The sequence below is a fragment of the Gallinula chloropus genome, assembly GCF_964237585.1.
Source record: "Gallinula chloropus genome assembly, chromosome: 4".
Taxonomy (NCBI): domain Eukaryota; kingdom Metazoa; phylum Chordata; class Aves; order Gruiformes; family Rallidae; genus Gallinula; species Gallinula chloropus.
In genome coordinates this window covers 89,271,780-89,288,905 of record NC_140088.1, presented here as the reverse complement: position 1 = coordinate 89,288,905, position 17,126 = coordinate 89,271,780, and the positions used below count along the sequence as shown (strand labels likewise).

The 17,126-nt window shown below is 41.8% G+C and overlaps 1 protein-coding gene across 1 annotated transcript in view; it reads left to right on the top strand.

The window, feature by feature from the left end:
• The window catches only part of CTBP1 (C-terminal binding protein 1), a 235,226-nt gene that overhangs the window by 44,650 nt on the left and 173,450 nt on the right, over positions 1 to 17,126 (top strand). The window contains exon 2 of the mRNA XM_084264159.1: positions 6,581 to 6,740. The gene's annotated coding sequence lies outside the window, so the exon portion shown is untranslated. The remainder of the gene's footprint in view (positions 1 to 6,580; positions 6,741 to 17,126) is intronic.

Here is a 17,126-nt window from a genome sequence, read left to right as displayed (position 1 = left end):
GAGAGGCCGCTAGTGGGTGCTTAAGGAAAGTACCATGTTTGTTCTTCTCTTGCTCTTCATGAAACATCTCCCTTCACTGGAACTGTTGGGTGCTGAGCTAGATGGATGCTTAGTGCAGCGATTGCTGCATGTGAAAACAAAGCCAGCATGCATGGATTTTCCTCTTGCCCTGGGCATTTACCTGCTTATGGAGCTCTGTCGTGGGTTTGCAGCGTGACCACTGATGGGTTTTCCATAAACAGACCTAATTCCTTTGAAGAACTGCTTAGTTTTGGCATCCACAATACCCATGGCACCAGATTTTACAATTTAATTACATACTCTGTGACAAAGCTTCCTGTAGTTTTTAGTGTGCTGCTCCCTAGACACAGTGCATATTTCAGATGCATTTGTTGTATTCCCAGCAGTCATTTCTTCTTCAGGCTGGGGAGTACCAGGGAATTTATTTTTCTTCCTTTTTCAGCAAATTATTCTGTGGCTTGGAACACACTTACTACCTGTCTTGGCATTTTTTCTAGTTGTCCATCTTCTTTGAGATAAGTACATCTGTGATTTAGGTCATGCCATTCCGATATTTGGAGTTTGAGTCCTTTTCTGAAGAGTACCCAACATCCTTTTTGGCATCTAATTCAGTAATCGCTTCACTTTTGTGATTAATTTATTGATTTTAAAACTCCCTGTAGAGTTTCCCTTAGACTGTACTGACATCTAATGGTAAGGCAAAGTGGCTTAACCACACTTAATGGCAAGATAAATTATCTGGCAGGCAAATGTAATGATAATTTTCTTAGTTCAGTATTAGTTTTTGTAAGACAAGATGGAATGACTTAAATTTTTGCACAGAAAGTCTGACCTAATACTCTTATTCTGGCAATTAATCTCTTTGATCTGCTCCTTTTACCACACGTTTTTAAATGTAGTTTAAATCTTGCAGGCTTAGTTTTGAGTACAGGGAAAGTGAAGTGATGGTTTTGTATTGCAGAGCTTTTTTTCTTCACAGTATCTCTAGAAAAGGACAGCAGCACGTACTAAAATACAGGAACAAAGGCTGTCATGTACAACTTCTGCATAGGGTGTCCCAGTGTTGTAGCAGTCTCACTGTTGCTGCATTTTGTCCCAGATTCCTCTATATTTTTAACTGGGCGTTTTTCAAGCTCCTGGGGAGAAGCACTGTTGAATAAAGGAAAAAAAAGAGATAATTTAGATAATCACCTTAATGTTGTATTTTATGTTTAGGTGTAGTACACTGTCTAACTTCTGCAAGGCAGAGGTATCGCCTAACTTCCATCAGGAACCACCATTCCTCTGAAGGTGCAATGTTTCTGTCCTACATCATCACTTTTATTTTCCCTTTCTCAGAGTTTTGGCTCAGAAAACTTGACTTCACCAGGTAAATGCATCTGTGCTTTCATTTGAACATCAGGTTGGCTGGGGCCCTGGGCAACCTTGTGTAGCTCCAGGCCTGGAGGTTGGTGTCCCTGCCTGTGGCAGGGGGGTTGGAGCTCTGTGACCCTTGGGGTCCCTTCCAACCCAGACCAGTCTGGGATTCTGTGATTCAGGTGAGGTAAGGTATTGGTATGTGTGACCACATTGGCAGTCGTACAGTTGCAACAACTGTCACTGCAGAAGGTCTCTTTCTGCTTGGTGAGCAGCCCCAGTTGCCCCAAACATGCCATCCACCTCACCAATGACCGTGACTCTCTTCTCATGGAATCTTAACAAGACCAACTTGGATATAAGGAAGAAAATCTTTGTGGTGAGGTTGGTGAGACACTGTAAGAACTTTAACCCCAAGACACTGTGAGTGCCCTCTCTTCCCCTTTCACCCCCAGCAGTCTTCAAGGCCAGGTTGGATGGGACTTTGGGAAACCTGGATGAGTGGAGAGTGTCCCATGGCAGAGGGGTTGGGACTGGGTAATCAGCTTTCCCATTTGAAACAAATGCTTACAGCAAAATGTATAATTATTTAGGATAATTAAAATATCTGTAACGAGGAACAGCATTTTCCTTATCATCACTTAGTGCTTCCAGGGCTCTGCAGAAGGGACGTTTTGAGGGTTGTGAGATGTCATGGAAAATAAAAATCTTATTGATTTGGGTGGGAAGGAAAAACATTTATTTAATTGAAGTAATCAAAACCTGTTGGCAATGGAATATGGAACATAAACTCACAGTTTTTCTTATGATAGCTTTATTTTATACCTTTTGAGAGTCAATAGTAGGAAGACAAAGATATTCCAGTAACCCGGTGTAGTTTCTGACCAGAGAACATAGATTAGAATGGTTAAATTAAATGAAGATTGAGATTCCTAGGGGTAACATGAAACTTCATGACCTTATTCTCAACGTGTTCACGATCTGTCAGTCTGTTCCATGAATTTAATTTCTGGTTTGGATTCCTTGTGCTTCATCATCTGACATGGACCAGCCTCCAAATCCTTTCATGCAATGGGGGCTGACAGTGAGGCAAAGGTAGAAAGCAGCCTTCTGCCTTTCCTAGCTGTATGGGTAAAGTCTGTGCTTGGGTGAGTTTCTACTCTCAATCTCTTTGTGAGCACTAACTATGGAGAGGTTAAGCATGATGCACTTGACAGTTTTTCTGGCAGGCTTTCCCTGTGTCTTCAGGTTTAGTAGAATCATGATTTGGCCCATGAAATACTCTCCCATTAGAGTGATGTGAAGGAGAAATGGTCCTGCATGTCACAGTGCAGCCTTTTGGCTTGGATGGAAGATCTTCCCTAGTAATTTGGAGTTTGTACCAACCTACAAGTGTGTGTGTGTGTGATTAGCCTGCTGGTTTGCCTTTTTTTTAAAACAAAAACCCCCCAAAACCTTTAATTTCTTATTGTGCTTCCTTTTCATCCTCTTCCTCTGGAGGGAAGATCTTGGGTTTTAGATGGGCCTTGCGTCACATCATCTCACTCACAGCTTATGTTTATCCTGTACTCCGTTATCAGTATTGTTTTGAAAACTCAAATCCAAGTTGACTGTCTGTCTTAGCATTCCTGCTTTAGCCTTCAGGATTTGCTCACTCGCCTATAAAAAATGTTGGAGATTCTCTTTTCCTTTTATCTCAGAGACCAGCTCTTCCTTTTTCAAGGAAGAACTAAATTGTTCCAGGTTGCAATACCCTGAGGGATACTCTCTTTAAAAATATTTTCAAACACTGCTTAACTGAAGGAAAAAAACTCCTAGGTTGGTTTTTTTTTCAGCAATGTATATTTTAATCTAAAATTTGTGCTGCTCAAAGGAGTTCTGAACATCGGTGGTATCTCAGACAGCTTTATAGTTCATACTTGATATATGATAGGCATTAAGTATTCTCAAATCACAGAACCACAAGGTTGGAAAAGACCTTTAAGATCATCCAGTCCAACCATTCCCACCCTAAGCTAAACCAGATCCCTGAGTACCTCATCTACCCTTTTTTAAACACACCCAGGGAAGGTGACTCAGCCCCTCCCTGGGCAGCCTGTGCCACAGCCCCACAACTCTGCCAGGGAAGAACTTTGCCCTCCCAGCTGAGCTGACCCTGCCCTGGGGCAGCTTGAGCCCATTTCCCCTTGTCCCATCTCCTGTCCCCTGGCTGGAGAGACCATCGCCCACCTCTCTGCACCCTCCTGGCAGGTAGTTCCCATAGCACATCATAAATGTGACCACTCAGAAGGACACAGTAAAGGCATCCACTCACTTTTGCATCCCAACACTTGCAGCTGTCAAGAAAATACTCTTTTCATTCTTAATTTTTAGGCTTTTGCCAATAAAGTAAACCAGAGTTTGATACTTGGAACTTGAAGGAAACAATTCAAGGGGTACAGACCTGAAGAAACACATCATGGTGACAACACTAACGCCAACATCTCTATCTACCAAATGCATTTAAAGCAGGTTTATGCATGACTAGGCAAGCTCTTTGGCAGCAAACACAACTAAGCACTTTTCAGACACCATGTAGCTGGGCAAGACAACGTGAGAGTATTGCAACAGGCAGCCTTCACTTTAAGCCAAACCACTGAGAAGCAGAAAGGGGGATGGGGAGAGAGAAGAAAACCCTTGTACATGGATTTAATCAAAGCAGCAGATTATAAACCCACACAAGCAAGTGAACAGGGTAAAACTAAGTGTACAGATCCTCTAAAAACCATCACCAGAGCACCACTTTTATCCTCCTTGAAATTTCAATAGACTTTGAGAACCAGACTCAGGCAACACTGTAATACAAGCACAGGGCGCATTAAAATGAGCCAAAAAATCCACTTTCCTGTTCCTTTTTGTTCCTGCCCAACAGCTTTCAACATCAGTGGATAGCACTAAATGGTCTTACAAGTGACTGAACCTAGAAATCTGATTTGTTTCTTTGGAGAGGCTGAACTTTTTTGAAACCCAGCACAGGCACATTTCATCACCGTGTTGTGAAGATTCATGCAAGTGTTTTTAATATCCAAAGCTGCCCATTTGCATTAAAATAGGTATCTTTGCCAGCACACTGCCCTGCTTGCTGCATTTGGACTTTCAATAAAGTTCCTTCCTTCTGTGTTTATTTTCATTTTAAAACTGAGGTAATGTGCAATATTCATCAAGCTTTTAACACCTTATTATTCAGCCTCACCCTCTTCTTCAGTTTCTCCCCACACCTCTTTATCCTCAAATCCCAGATTCTTCTACTGTTTCACCCAGTGTCTGACTCCAACTGATTATAATTTCCCATCGTGGATGGGAGAAGAAAAACCAGTGAAGGATGCAGCCACCCATTTTTTCCCCCTTTAAAACCCACACAGACTGCTGCCATTTCAGAAGTTTTCTATTCCATTTCCCAAAATTGGATATACTTCCAGAACACACCAGTTCTCAATATTGAAAATGATTGTTACAAGGCTGCAGAAGCAGTACATCAAATCCAACATTAAAAGCTAGTTATGTAGCTATCTGCCTTTCCTCAAGCCAACACCTCAAACTCATGTAGAGGATCAGCCCCCATTAGTCTTTATATTTCTTTGCTTATCCCTTCTGCTTTAGAAGCTTCCTTCAATAGCCACAGAAAGATCTAGAGGATAAGAAATCGAAACCAGACTATAACGAGCATTTTAAATACTACTCTTGGGTTAAATTTTTATAGCTTATTTAATTCCCTGCCTTGTAGAAACATATATGCCTGCTGGCCACCCTGGGCTGTTTTGTTTATTCATTTAGCAAAAGATTTTTCCACTGGAGTCATTCTACGTACAGAGCTGGATGACAGCTGTAAAAAACAGACCATCTGTAACTATTGACCTACCACCAAAAGTGCCACCAGATGTTTTCTAGCTGTCTACAGTAGCATCAAAGTGTACCAAATAAACCTAGCTTGCTTTTTTTCCTCTTTCAAACACTGTTTTCAAATTATTTTTATTCATAGCAAGTTGTCATATGTTTAAAAAAAATTTTGAGGAAAACACTAAATTAACATGTTAACACAGTTCTAAATTTAACCCTCCTAGGGTTTTATTGTACTTCATGTTGTTACACAAAGAGAAGACGATGATATGGGAAGCTTTTCCCAGCAAAACAAAAGCCTTATAATTATGGGAGCATTAGTTACTGCAATTACTAAACCACAACATGAATAATTGCATTTGAGAAATTCACTAAAAATACAAGTACACTGCCTAATGAAACAAAAATCAGAGCACAAAAAGGGAAATAGTCTTTAAGAGCAAGCTCCTGTAGTTCAGTGTTTTAAGATTAAGTGAGACTCCAAGTGATCCTCTCCTCACTGTTGAGGCTGCACCTCGAGCGCTGGGTCCAGTTCTGGGCTCCTCACCATAAGAAGGACATGGAGGTCCTGGAGAGAGTTCAGAGAAGGGCAACCAGGCTGGGGAAGGGGCTGGAGGGCAAATCCTCTGAGGAGCAGCTGAGGGAGCTGGGGGTGTTCAGCCTGGAGAAGAGGAGGCTGAGGGGAGACCTTCTCCCCACCTCCCCTGCCCTGCCAGGAGGGTGCAGAGAGGTGGGTGATGGTCTCTTCAGCCAGGGGACAGGAGATGGGACAAGGGGCAATGGGCTCAAGCTGCCCCAGGGCAGGGTCAGCTCAGCTGGGAGGGCAAAGTTCTTCCCTGGCAGAGTTGTGGGGCTGTGGCACAGGCTGCCCAGGGAGGGGCTGAGTCACCTTCCCTGGGTGTGTTTAAAAAAGGGCAGATGAGGTGCTCAGGGATCTGGTTTAGCTTGGGATGGGAATGGTTGGACTCGATCTAAAAGGTCTTTTCCAACCTTGTGACTCTGTGAGGTGTGTACCTGTGCCTGCCCACGTTCTCTTTAGCTGGTTGTGTGTTTGGTGAAATGGGGGATAAAGTGTTTGAGAGTGAAGAGGCAGAAAACAGCAGCTGTCTTGGAGCATTTCTTGAGCTTGCCTGAGCTGTGCTGTGTGCTTGTATCTTTACATGTTTAGGAGAGTTTGTTGTGAGTTTTGGGGACCCAATGTGATTGGAAAACTCTTCAGTCTTTTCTTAATTGTTTAAACTACACACAGATTGGCTTTTCCAGAAAGAGGTGGGGAACAAAATCATCTGTATTTTCAAGTTTAAGAAGTCCATCTCTCTCTTCACAGGTGGAATTAAGTTTCTGAAAGCCCACAGCATTTCAGACTGTTGGCTGGCTTGAGAAGACCATCAGCAAGCTGTGTGGAGACGTGCTTTGAGCTGCCACTCTTACATCTCTCATGGACAAACACAAAGTGAAGCGGCAGCGCCTGGATCGCATCTTTGAAGGTGAGACATTTCCCCTTCCAGTCCTTGCTGCGTCGCTTCCTTCCCTGCATTGCTGGTGTTTGTGGAGACTGCAACTCTTTGGTCTTCTGCTGTGTTTTTAACTGAGTCACAGGTTCTGTTGGGATTGTATTAACTCTGCCCAAACTGCTGTGTTGGGCTGAGAGCAGATCTAGGCAAATAGAAGCAATGAGTGTGTGAACTCTACTACTCTACAGTTGTTTTGCTTTCCACTGGTATTTTACAAGATTCCACCCAAACATTGTGAAAGATGTGGGTTTATATTAAATGGCAATTGCAGAAGGGTAAGATGTCACACCATGTTCTCTAGGGTCTTTCTCTGCAGGCAGCCTTCATAAGATAGATTCAACAGCTTGTGTCTGATCACAGGAAGGAAGTAGAAAGCAAAATGAAAAGAAATCAAAACAAAAATCCCAGAAGACACCACCCCTTACTCCCCCACCTCCCTGACTTTAATGAGTATTGATTTAATGAGTATTTCACTCAGAATTCTGGTGAAAGGAGTGTCATCATTTGGGTCAATCTATCTTAAGTCAAAAATGACTGAGTTGTATATTCCTAGTATTCTTTTCTCATTTTAAAGTTGGTGTGAAGTCAGGTTGAGAGATAAAGTGTACTATCTTTCAGAATGTATATGAATGATTGGGGTTAAATGTATTTTTAAATTAAAATGTTAGCTTTTTAAAAGGCAAGGGAATAGTTAATTTCTTCACTAACCCATTTTTGGTCCAATGGGAGAAAGTGTACAGGCTGTTGGACATGTGGTTGCTGCATCATGTCTAATACAGAAGCAATAAACTGCAGTTAACACATTTTTCTCCTCCACATATTGGTCTTGAGACTTTTCTGTAGGAGCTGTGTTGGTGTCAGCAGTCCCTGGCAGCTGATATCTGTCCTTGGTTTTTTTCCCCTTTCTTTGTGCCAGTATGAGTGGAGCTGTATAATGAGCCAGACTGAGATGTTTCATACTAAAAATAAACTTTACTGTTGGTATATTTTCTGTTTAGGGAAGTTCCTCAGTCCAGGTCACTGTTCAGCTGACAAAGCAGTTGGAAGGGATCAGTGAGGGGCGCTGGGACCTTATACTCTGATGTAGTCAGAGCAAGAGGTGTTTCATCCAAGTATCAAAGGGGGCAGTTCAGTATTTGGTTTAGATGATTAAACCAATCCCATCCCGACCACCAGGTCCAAACTAGAGTCCCACCTAGACTGGTTGACCAGGTGGACAGTTGAATTCCTGCTCAAAGAAGTGGGGAACTGACTGCTGAGGATGGGGAATTTGGAAGGTGGCCCATCTTTCCAGGCAGCTCTGCAGTTGGATCAGCTGGAAATGACCCAGGGCTGTGCTGGGGCAGCGTGTGGTGCTCTTTACTCTGTCCCTAGCTTCAGGGTTGTGGGTCTCCAGTCTCCTTCCTAGGGTCTCTGACTCCTTGACAGAGAGCTCAATTTCTGGTGGTTGGTTTTTTTTTTGCTTGTGTTAGTGAACTGAGTTGGCAAATTGTGAGGAGGATGGGGAAATCTGTCCCTTCTGATGGGAGCCAGCAGTTAGAACAGTGCAGCCCACTCTGTGGAATTTCAGCCTTTCTTTTAGGGTTCTTCTTACATTAATCAGCAGGACAGTTTAAGAGGAGAACACGGTCTGTGATGATGTGGGAAGGAATGTCATCAGGCACAGAGGTGACAGACCAGTAGTCACTGTGACTGTTAAAAATAGTGGCTTCCCCCAGGCTGCATGTTCACATATGTTTAATCAGTGCCTCTTGTCTGGCTTGTTTTTCCCAGCCCTGCACGATTCACTGCATCCTACTGGTAAAATCTGTGCGGCCATGCAGTGGAGGGAATTGATCCAGTTGAAAGATAACATAGGGAAAAAGTTATTCTAGCTCCCTCTGCATCCTAATCCCATTTACCATGTGCTAGACAGATAGCTGTGTTGGAAAAAATAGAGTGGGAAGACCAGGCAGGAGATGGCCAAGAGGAGAGGGCGTGAAACAGTGGATATGGAAAAATGCTTCAAGTTTTATGGTTGCAGGAATCCAGTTTGGCTCTTTAAAATGCCCAAGTCGTATTCTGCTCTTCTGAGTCTGTGTGTTCAAATGTCCAAATGTTCTTTGAGGTCTGCAAACATATCTCTGGCTGATGGTTTTACATCACTATCCCTGCAACTGCATAAAGTGGGGTGAAAACGAGGGGTTTGCTTGGTTTTAAAAAGGCCTTTCCCTACGTATAGACCTGTTCTGGTTTAAAGATTAAATATGCAGAGTTATTCTCTGATACATGCACCTTCCATAACACAACCTAAATACTTTAAATTTTAGAAATATGCATAATGTTTTACAAAGCTCAGGAAATTTAATGAGCTGTATAGCTATTAAAGGTGGTTTATCTTCTGTGTCAGCTTTTTTTTGTTCATCAGCTCACATACACCTTTCTTCTCTTAACCTTTTCCCTCAGAAGAGAATTATTATTATTATCTTTTTTTTTATTGCAAGCTTCACTTAAAACTTCATTACTGTTTTGTTTCCCTGTTTGAGGAGGGACTGGTGATGAGGTGAAATCTGGTTTCTGAATGATGCTCCAGATGAAACGCTCAGGGGAGGAGCACGTGCACAGGGCTGCCTGCAGCTTTTCCTCTGGAGTTAATGGCTTGCCACAAACGATCTTGGACCTTAGATGTGTGTGTGCAGAATGTTACTGGAGTGAAACTGCTTTCCTGTGCCTTTAGGTAGTTTGCACACTTGCTTTTGTAGTAACTAATCATGCAAATTAAGTGACAAATTGAACAGGCATCACTGGATTTACTATTACCTTGTGAGTAGTATGGCAGTAGTACTACTAAATTTCACTTGATATTCAAATACAGGAAACCCTCCCAACCTGATTCTATTACTTGGGGAGCAATTAGCTCCCTTCTAATGTAGGTGAGCAGGTAGTTTTGTCTCTGAGGTAGCTATGTTTCCCTTCAGTGATTTCTTAAATATGAAATAGAGTATTTATTTTTAATTTACGTTTGATTTTACTTTTAATCCTGAATCTGGTTGCAGTTCTATTTTCTTGCATGTTTTCATGGTCTGCCATATTCTCTCAGGTGCCATCTCAAAGGGATGGTATGGAATGTGCTTTGTCATCCCAGCTTACATAGCTCTATAACATGGACTTTACTGAGATGATGGCGATTGAAGACTGTCCCTGAACCAACTAAATTCTGGTTTCTAATTTCCACTTGTAGCTGTGAATTATCCTTGGGCAAGAGCTGTGATTCTAGGCAGCCTGAGCTCCTAATATTAAACATGCTTCACAATTTATAAAATAAAGTTTAGGATTCTTCCCTTGAAGATAAATACTACCAAGGCCTGTGAAAGATTAATTAGTGATTATATTGTTCTTTGTCCCCCTCTCCGGTGCTGCTGGCGACTGCAAAGCAGAATCCTAACAGTATACATTTGGCAGAACAGTTGGAAGTGTCACAGTGCAAAAATAAAATGTGTTCACTTTGTGGGTAATTTGAAGAATTCTCAATGTTTTTTTTGGCAATTTGAGAAGTTGTTATCTCTAATTAAGGTGTTATTGTAGTTTATATTGTAATAAAACCATAAACAGTGCTGTGTATTTGCCTATAGTCTAGAAATCTGTAATTAAATGTGTGTATGCTTTACTGACCGTTGCTTGGAAGTTACCTTGGGGGATGTCTGACCTCTGCTGAATTTGCTGGGAGCTAATAGATGAAGTAGGAAGGCAACAGAAGGTGGCTGCAGCGTGAAGAAAATCTTCCTTTGCCTGAGTTGTCTGTGAATGAGCTTGGTGAACATAATGTGTTTAGAGAGAATTCACTGCTCTGTGTAATGTGTGTATATATATATATATATATAGTGCTCAGTCAGGCACTGCTTTTGGTGGGTTTCCAAGCTTTAGGAAACTTTGAAGAGGAGATCTTAGGGACTTCACTGGAACTGAGGGAGGGGAGAAGATGGGTGTCTCACCTTGCTTCTTGCTTGCTCACGTGGCTGTGATGGATCAAACTACTGCAGGACAATACAGGGACTGTAACTGCAAAACCTGAGTGACTTGCCCAGTGTGCTGTTTGCTTGAAGCCAGGAGTTTCTTTCCAGAGCATCTCAGATGTGATATCTATAGCAAAGAGAGTAGGATATGCAAGTTCAACAAGCCTATGAAGACCCCATATGCCCTCAGAAAGACGCTGTGTGTTTCCCTAGTCCTGGTTTTGGGGAAGCAAAACACAGCTCTGCACACCTTAGAGCTTCCTGCCAAGCTTTACAGATCTTCCTTCTCATGAGCAGTGGGACACCTCCTAGATGTTACTCTTCACACACAGGTTGCCTCTTCCTTTTCCAAAGTACCCAGAAGAAAACTGGGATTCCAGCTATTTTAGCAGCGCTGCTTGATAACGTGAGAAAAGAGGATGAGTCTATTGGCTCATAAGTTGGGAGAGAAAGTGCATATTAATGCTATGAGTTTCTGAGATTTCAGATAAAATCATCTTTTACTCTTATGAAGGGCAGCCTTTCTTTGGCAAGGTCCAATTGTTGGCAAATAACCACGAGTTATGCTCTTTGAAGGCCAGTTAAAGTCTATGTTAAAAGGCCACACATCTTTTCAAGGATATAGTTTAGGCTTTCTTTCCCATTAAGAAAACATCTGTAGTTTTAAAGTTTCTTTTTCAGCCTGTGGTGTTATATAGTGTGAGCTTCATTTCATCACTTCATAGTTTATGTGTGGTGTATTGATGGCTCCAGGGGGAATGCAGAGAAAAAAAGGAGGTGTAAATCGCAGTAAGATTTCTTCTTTCCAAATTTATAAAGAAATTTTGAAATAGAGAGTGCCCTAGTTTAAAAAAAGATGCCTTTTCCTTCAGGACTTCTTTCTTCTTGGCATTTAATAGAGAATTGGCTTCTTAACAAGTGGAAAGTACCAGTAACCAGAGTTATTTCCTGAGCACTGATGGTGCCTATCTGCCTTGTGTAAACTGTGATCTGACCCATTGCTGTTGTGGAATTAGGCAGTTAAGGCAAGTTTTCAGGAAATTAATGAGGGACACTGCCTACTTTGGCAGCCCTTGGGTTTTCCCTGAATTTAAAAAAGGATTTTTATTAAAGTTGGTACATACTGTGTAAGTTGATCTGGGGCTAAAAGGGAAGGGGAATAACTGTCTCCAGGCGGTGTGTACGTGTGGCTCTTTCTTATGTTAGTGGGGAATTGCACCCGTCAAATTCTTTGGAAAACGAGCTATCCATGCTTTTTAACACCCATAGCTGAAGATGTTTGGAGTTGTCTCACTCACTGCAGATACCAGACAAAGAAAGGAGAGAATGAAGCCTGCAGACAGTTGTAAATCACACGGTGCTTCGCAGGGTTTCCTTTACGCGCGCTGATCTGAGCACCAGGCATACTAAATATGCCAAGAGTTTCTTAACCAGAGATGAATGGGCTGCTTGGTGTTTTTCTGAGAGACTTCAGGGGAAGGCTTATTGAAGGATTGGAGCAGCAGAGGGAGCTAAAAGATTCCTAATATTTTATCATTTGTTGTTTCCTAAGCGAAAGTTGCTCCTTCATAAAGCACCAATTAACCTTCAGGAAAATGTGATTTTCTAACCCCAAGTGCCTTCAGCAAATAAATAAGGGCTTTAAACTGGAGAAAATTCCCTTTCTCCCTAGCAATCCAGTATAAATTAAATTAGGAATCAGGTAGTAAAAGCTTCCAAATCTTTCTGCAGGAAGAGCCATCAAATCTTTCAGCTGTAACAAATGTTTAAGTGAGCAGAGTTTGTCTATGAATAACCCAAGCAGAATATTCTGAGTAACCCCAGTCACTTTGATAGAAAAACACCTTAAAATAAAAATGCATACATTCTGGTCCTGCATACAAGGATGTTTTAACTATTTTTCTGTGTTTTGCCTACAAGAACTTTGAAAATACTTTTATGAGCTTGGAATAGAGACATGATTTACATACAATATTTAATCTGGTGTGTAAAACTGGCCTTCAAAGAGCAGGGAGGCTGTTCTAAGGACCGAGGTAAGTTGACCTTGAAATAATAAAATGGAAATGATGTTACTGTGGTCACGTAAGGAGATCATTTGCTGCTCAGCACACATGGAGGGAAGTTATCTGTGTATCTGGGGTATGTTCACCCGAATGCAGAACCCTCCTTTATCTCTTTACAGTTGGGTTGCCTGTGTGCACACACAGGCTGGTGTTTGTTTTTTGGTGTTATCCTTAATATTCTGTGTTGACTGTGCAGGGTGGTTTTGGCTCGCTGCTGGCTTGCTGCAGTGTAACCTGCTTTTGTAATCTGAATCTTCATTAAGTGCTACCTAAACAGCTTTTGGATTTGCATGCACTTTAGGCTCCCACAATGTTACAGGGGTATTACTAGTAACAATGCAAGCTGCGGGGAAAGAAAATTAGCTTAAAAGCCCATTTTGCCCTAAATGATGCTGAACAGTAGCTGCTAATGAAAAGCATTATTTTAACAAGAAAACTGGAGGAAAAAGGGAAAAAAAAACCCAACCCTACAGAGCAAAGAATCTCAATGAGGTTTTGAAATTTTGCTGAAACATTCAGGTCACTGATTGAAGTTATGAATGTTTGAAAGAAGAGCTGTGGGTTTGTGGTGTCCAGCACTAGATATTTTCTCTATAGGGCTATATTTTCTTTCCTATCTTGAAATAAAATGCACTGCTTCCCTGTGACAGACAGCAGCTGCATACCCAGAACACCACATCTTACTGCTGTAGTAACACCAACATAGTTTTATTTAACATTCATGTCAAAGGCAGCGCTGAATACAGTGAACAATATAGGTTGGAACTAGCTTCACAGAGTTGTAAGGAATGTATTTTTAGTAACAGATATATTTGGATCAGTATCCAATACTCAACCACACCTACTTAGCTAATTCCTGAGGAATCTTCAGAGAATTAAAAAAACCCTTTTTGGCCTAGGCAGTTAGCTGTCATGCAGTGCAGATGAGAGCCTGGTAAAACTTCCAAAAGCTTTAGAAGTCGATATACTTGCTGGTAATATATACTTATTTCTGCCTGGGGTCAGGAAAGATGCTCTGGAAGCCCTAGATTTCTATGTTGCTTTACACTCTGCTCTGGAAAACTGAACTGTACAGAGATTAAATGCCTAGGTAAACATGGTGAAAAATTTAAGTAGTCATCTAATTAAAGCAGGCATGTTCAGCTTCCAGAGAGGCGGTTCCCATCCTTAGGGAAGTGCATTTTGAGATGAAAAAAGAGGATTCTGTTTCCTCCCTTAGTGCAGTCAGGATGGGAGTGTGGCTGTGCAAGTGGAAACAGGAAAATAGAAGTGGAGACAGTCTTCTAGTGCTGAAGGCATCTGCTGTGCTTCATCCTTGTTCCATGAGGTCAGCAGGGAACTTGAAAGGTGCCTAATTTCTCCTTGAACAGGAGGAATTGTGTGAAGGCTGTGCCAGGGGAAGGATAGAACATGCAGAGATCTCTCTGTTCCTTAGAAGAGTCCTTGGGATCTGGTGGACAAATCATTTGGAGTTGTTAAACCCACATTTTGTCTTTCAGCTCTTCCCAAGTCAGGTAGCAGCTTAGAGAACAAAGATGCCTCTCCTCCTCTGTGCCTTTTCCCTTTCTCTTGACGGAAAGGAGTCACTGGGAGACTTTCAGAGCCAGTGGGATCAATAACAGCAGGCTGTTGTAATACTCTTGGAATCCCTCTAAAAAAAAAGAGGCTTTACTAACTGTGGAAGAGCCTGGCATTTGCAGGCATTGGTGCCCCTGTACATCCAGTTCAGGACCCTTCCTGGATGGATGCTTAAAGAAGAAGTTTCCTTCTTCCTTCCTTTCCTGGGAGAATTCAATTTGAATTTCTTGTGACTTACACTAGATGTGCTTGGGGGGTTCCTTTTTAAGCCAGAAAGCTGTTCATTTCCTGATGATTATTTTTCAAAGTATCATCTTATGCACTGAACTTTGCAACCTTTTGTTCTGCCAATTAAATGGTGATTTACCCAAAAAACCTCCCAAACAACCCAAAAAAGTATTAACAGGCAAAGTAAAGACAGTAGGACATGAAAAGATGAAGAGGAAAGGCCTGTTTGATCCTACCTGTGTTTTTCAGAGAGCTTCCTCATGTGCTCAATGCCGACACTGGAAATACAAATAGACTGTGACTTCCGTTAATAGGTAATTAAGAATAATTAAAAGTGTTAATTAAATACACGATCAATGTCTCTGTTTGCCAAGGGGAGTGTATGTTCAAGGAAGCAGTTTTATGAAATGCTAATAAAACTTTCTCCCAGGCAATTCTATTACTGGTTCTCCTTCCCTGCTGCTCCTGCCTTTCGTGGAGATTGCATCAGTCATACCCATGTGGGGTTTCTTCCTGGGTATCAAATACCACTCAGGCAGGTGTTGCTCAGTTTCCACAACATCTGCCAGTCATGTTTTATTTCGGTGGTGGTGGTTTATCTATCTAACCTGCAGATGGTCATGTTTGCCTGTTTGTGGAGTGCTCCACCAGCTCCCGTGCTTGTTCTCCCGGCGCGGCTCCGTGCTTGCGTGCAGGCACCATCCATTTATCAAACTCAAATAATTTAGGAACAGTTACCACTTCTTGCAGTAAACAAAAGCAGCTGGGCTCTGGCTCTCCTTATCTGCATGAATGCATAGATTGTGAAGAGCTTTTCCAACAAACAAGGCAAAAGTTTAGAATTTCAGGCTGGAATTTAGGGCACGTAAGTCAGAAGGACGGGACGTTGATGTTTAGAAACAATATAGTAATGCAGAGAATGAATTAATCACCACAGTGACTGCTTTGTTTTAATAATTCGGTGGGGCAGTGAATAGAAGGAGCTCAGAAGGAAGTAGTAGGAATCTTAATTATATGCTGGGCTGTGTGAGTGGCTTTGTTCATTAATATTTAAATTAATTTGATAACAGATTGAGGAATGGGTGTCGTTAAGTTTTACTTAGGAAGGGCAATAAGAATGATTTACAGGGGGTTTGTTCTTTTTTCTTTTTTCCCCCCAACCCCATCAGAAAAATATGATCACATTGTACTTTTGATTATAACACCACAGATTATCGATCCCTTACCAATAGAACATGCTCAATATGTTGCATTGTAAGTGTGAGTTCAATCTACGTGCTGTGATTTGTTGCCTGGCACTTATTGGCAGCCTAGCAACACGCTTCAGTCCAGATCTGCAAAAGGACATAAACACCCCAAGTTAAGACTTCCAGGGAAGGTAGGTGTCTCAGTACTTCAAAACCCATCTGAAAGCATCAGCACCTTGAAATATCTTGGCTCTTTATGGGTAAACTTTAAACTCCTCCTGCACTTTGAGATCATCTTCTCTCCTCTTGCAGACATGCAGTTTAGTGTGTGTTTTGTGTTTAAGACAAGGCAGGATCCTCACACAGAATTAGCTTCTTTGGAGGCAGCTGCACACATCAGCTGGGCCCTGTTTTGCAGGAAGATAGTGGGCACAGTGGTGCTTTCTTCAAGACACAAGCATTGCCTCCTGTCCCACCACCTCTCTTAAGGCAAGAGCTGGCTGGACCCAAGGTGTCTGTGTGCTGGTGAGTCAGTACGTGTCTGGGGATCTGCTGGTGTCAGGGCAGGGATCATTGCTGATGATCACAAAGCCTTTCACAAAGCAGGGCCTCTGGAACTCTGTCATCCTTGGGGTCCCTTCCAACCCAGACCACTCTATGATTCCTAAGACAAAACAATATCTAGACTTGAGGTTTCAGCAGTTATTGAGATTATTTTAAGATACAATCACCATTTGAAGATGTTCCCTTAATGCTTGTGATTAGCATATTTTAAAAATATTTGTTTAGTGTATGCTGGATGGGATGAGTTCACTTGGCTTCTCTGAAGCTTAGGTATAATCCTTCTCAGTTCTGCTTTTCCAAATGACACAATACCTCTTCTCCCAAAGCCTTTAACTGGTTGCAAATAAAGTGGAATGCAATTAAGGACTGCATGATAAAGCAGGGGGTCGTTCACTGAATTCAGCCTTACTCAGTTCTGAAGTGGTAGTGGAAAATGTGTTTATTAGAGTTACAGAATTGTCAGTGAGATACCTGTACCTGCACTGTTTCTGGTATATTTTGTATCTACAAAATGCTTTGTGTAGCAATTGAGCCTGAGCATGGCTGGCTCCCAGCCTTGTCAGGTAACTGGGAAGCTCTCATTCTCCTTCCACATATTTTCTCTGGCCATTTTACTTATAGTTCTCATTTTCATGTTTTTTTACTGTAGCAAAATAAGGAAAAAACATACTTGAAGTCATGTTTTGGCCCAATATTTTAATTAAGTCACAAATTACTGAGGGTGTATTGAATATTGATCTGGTAGCT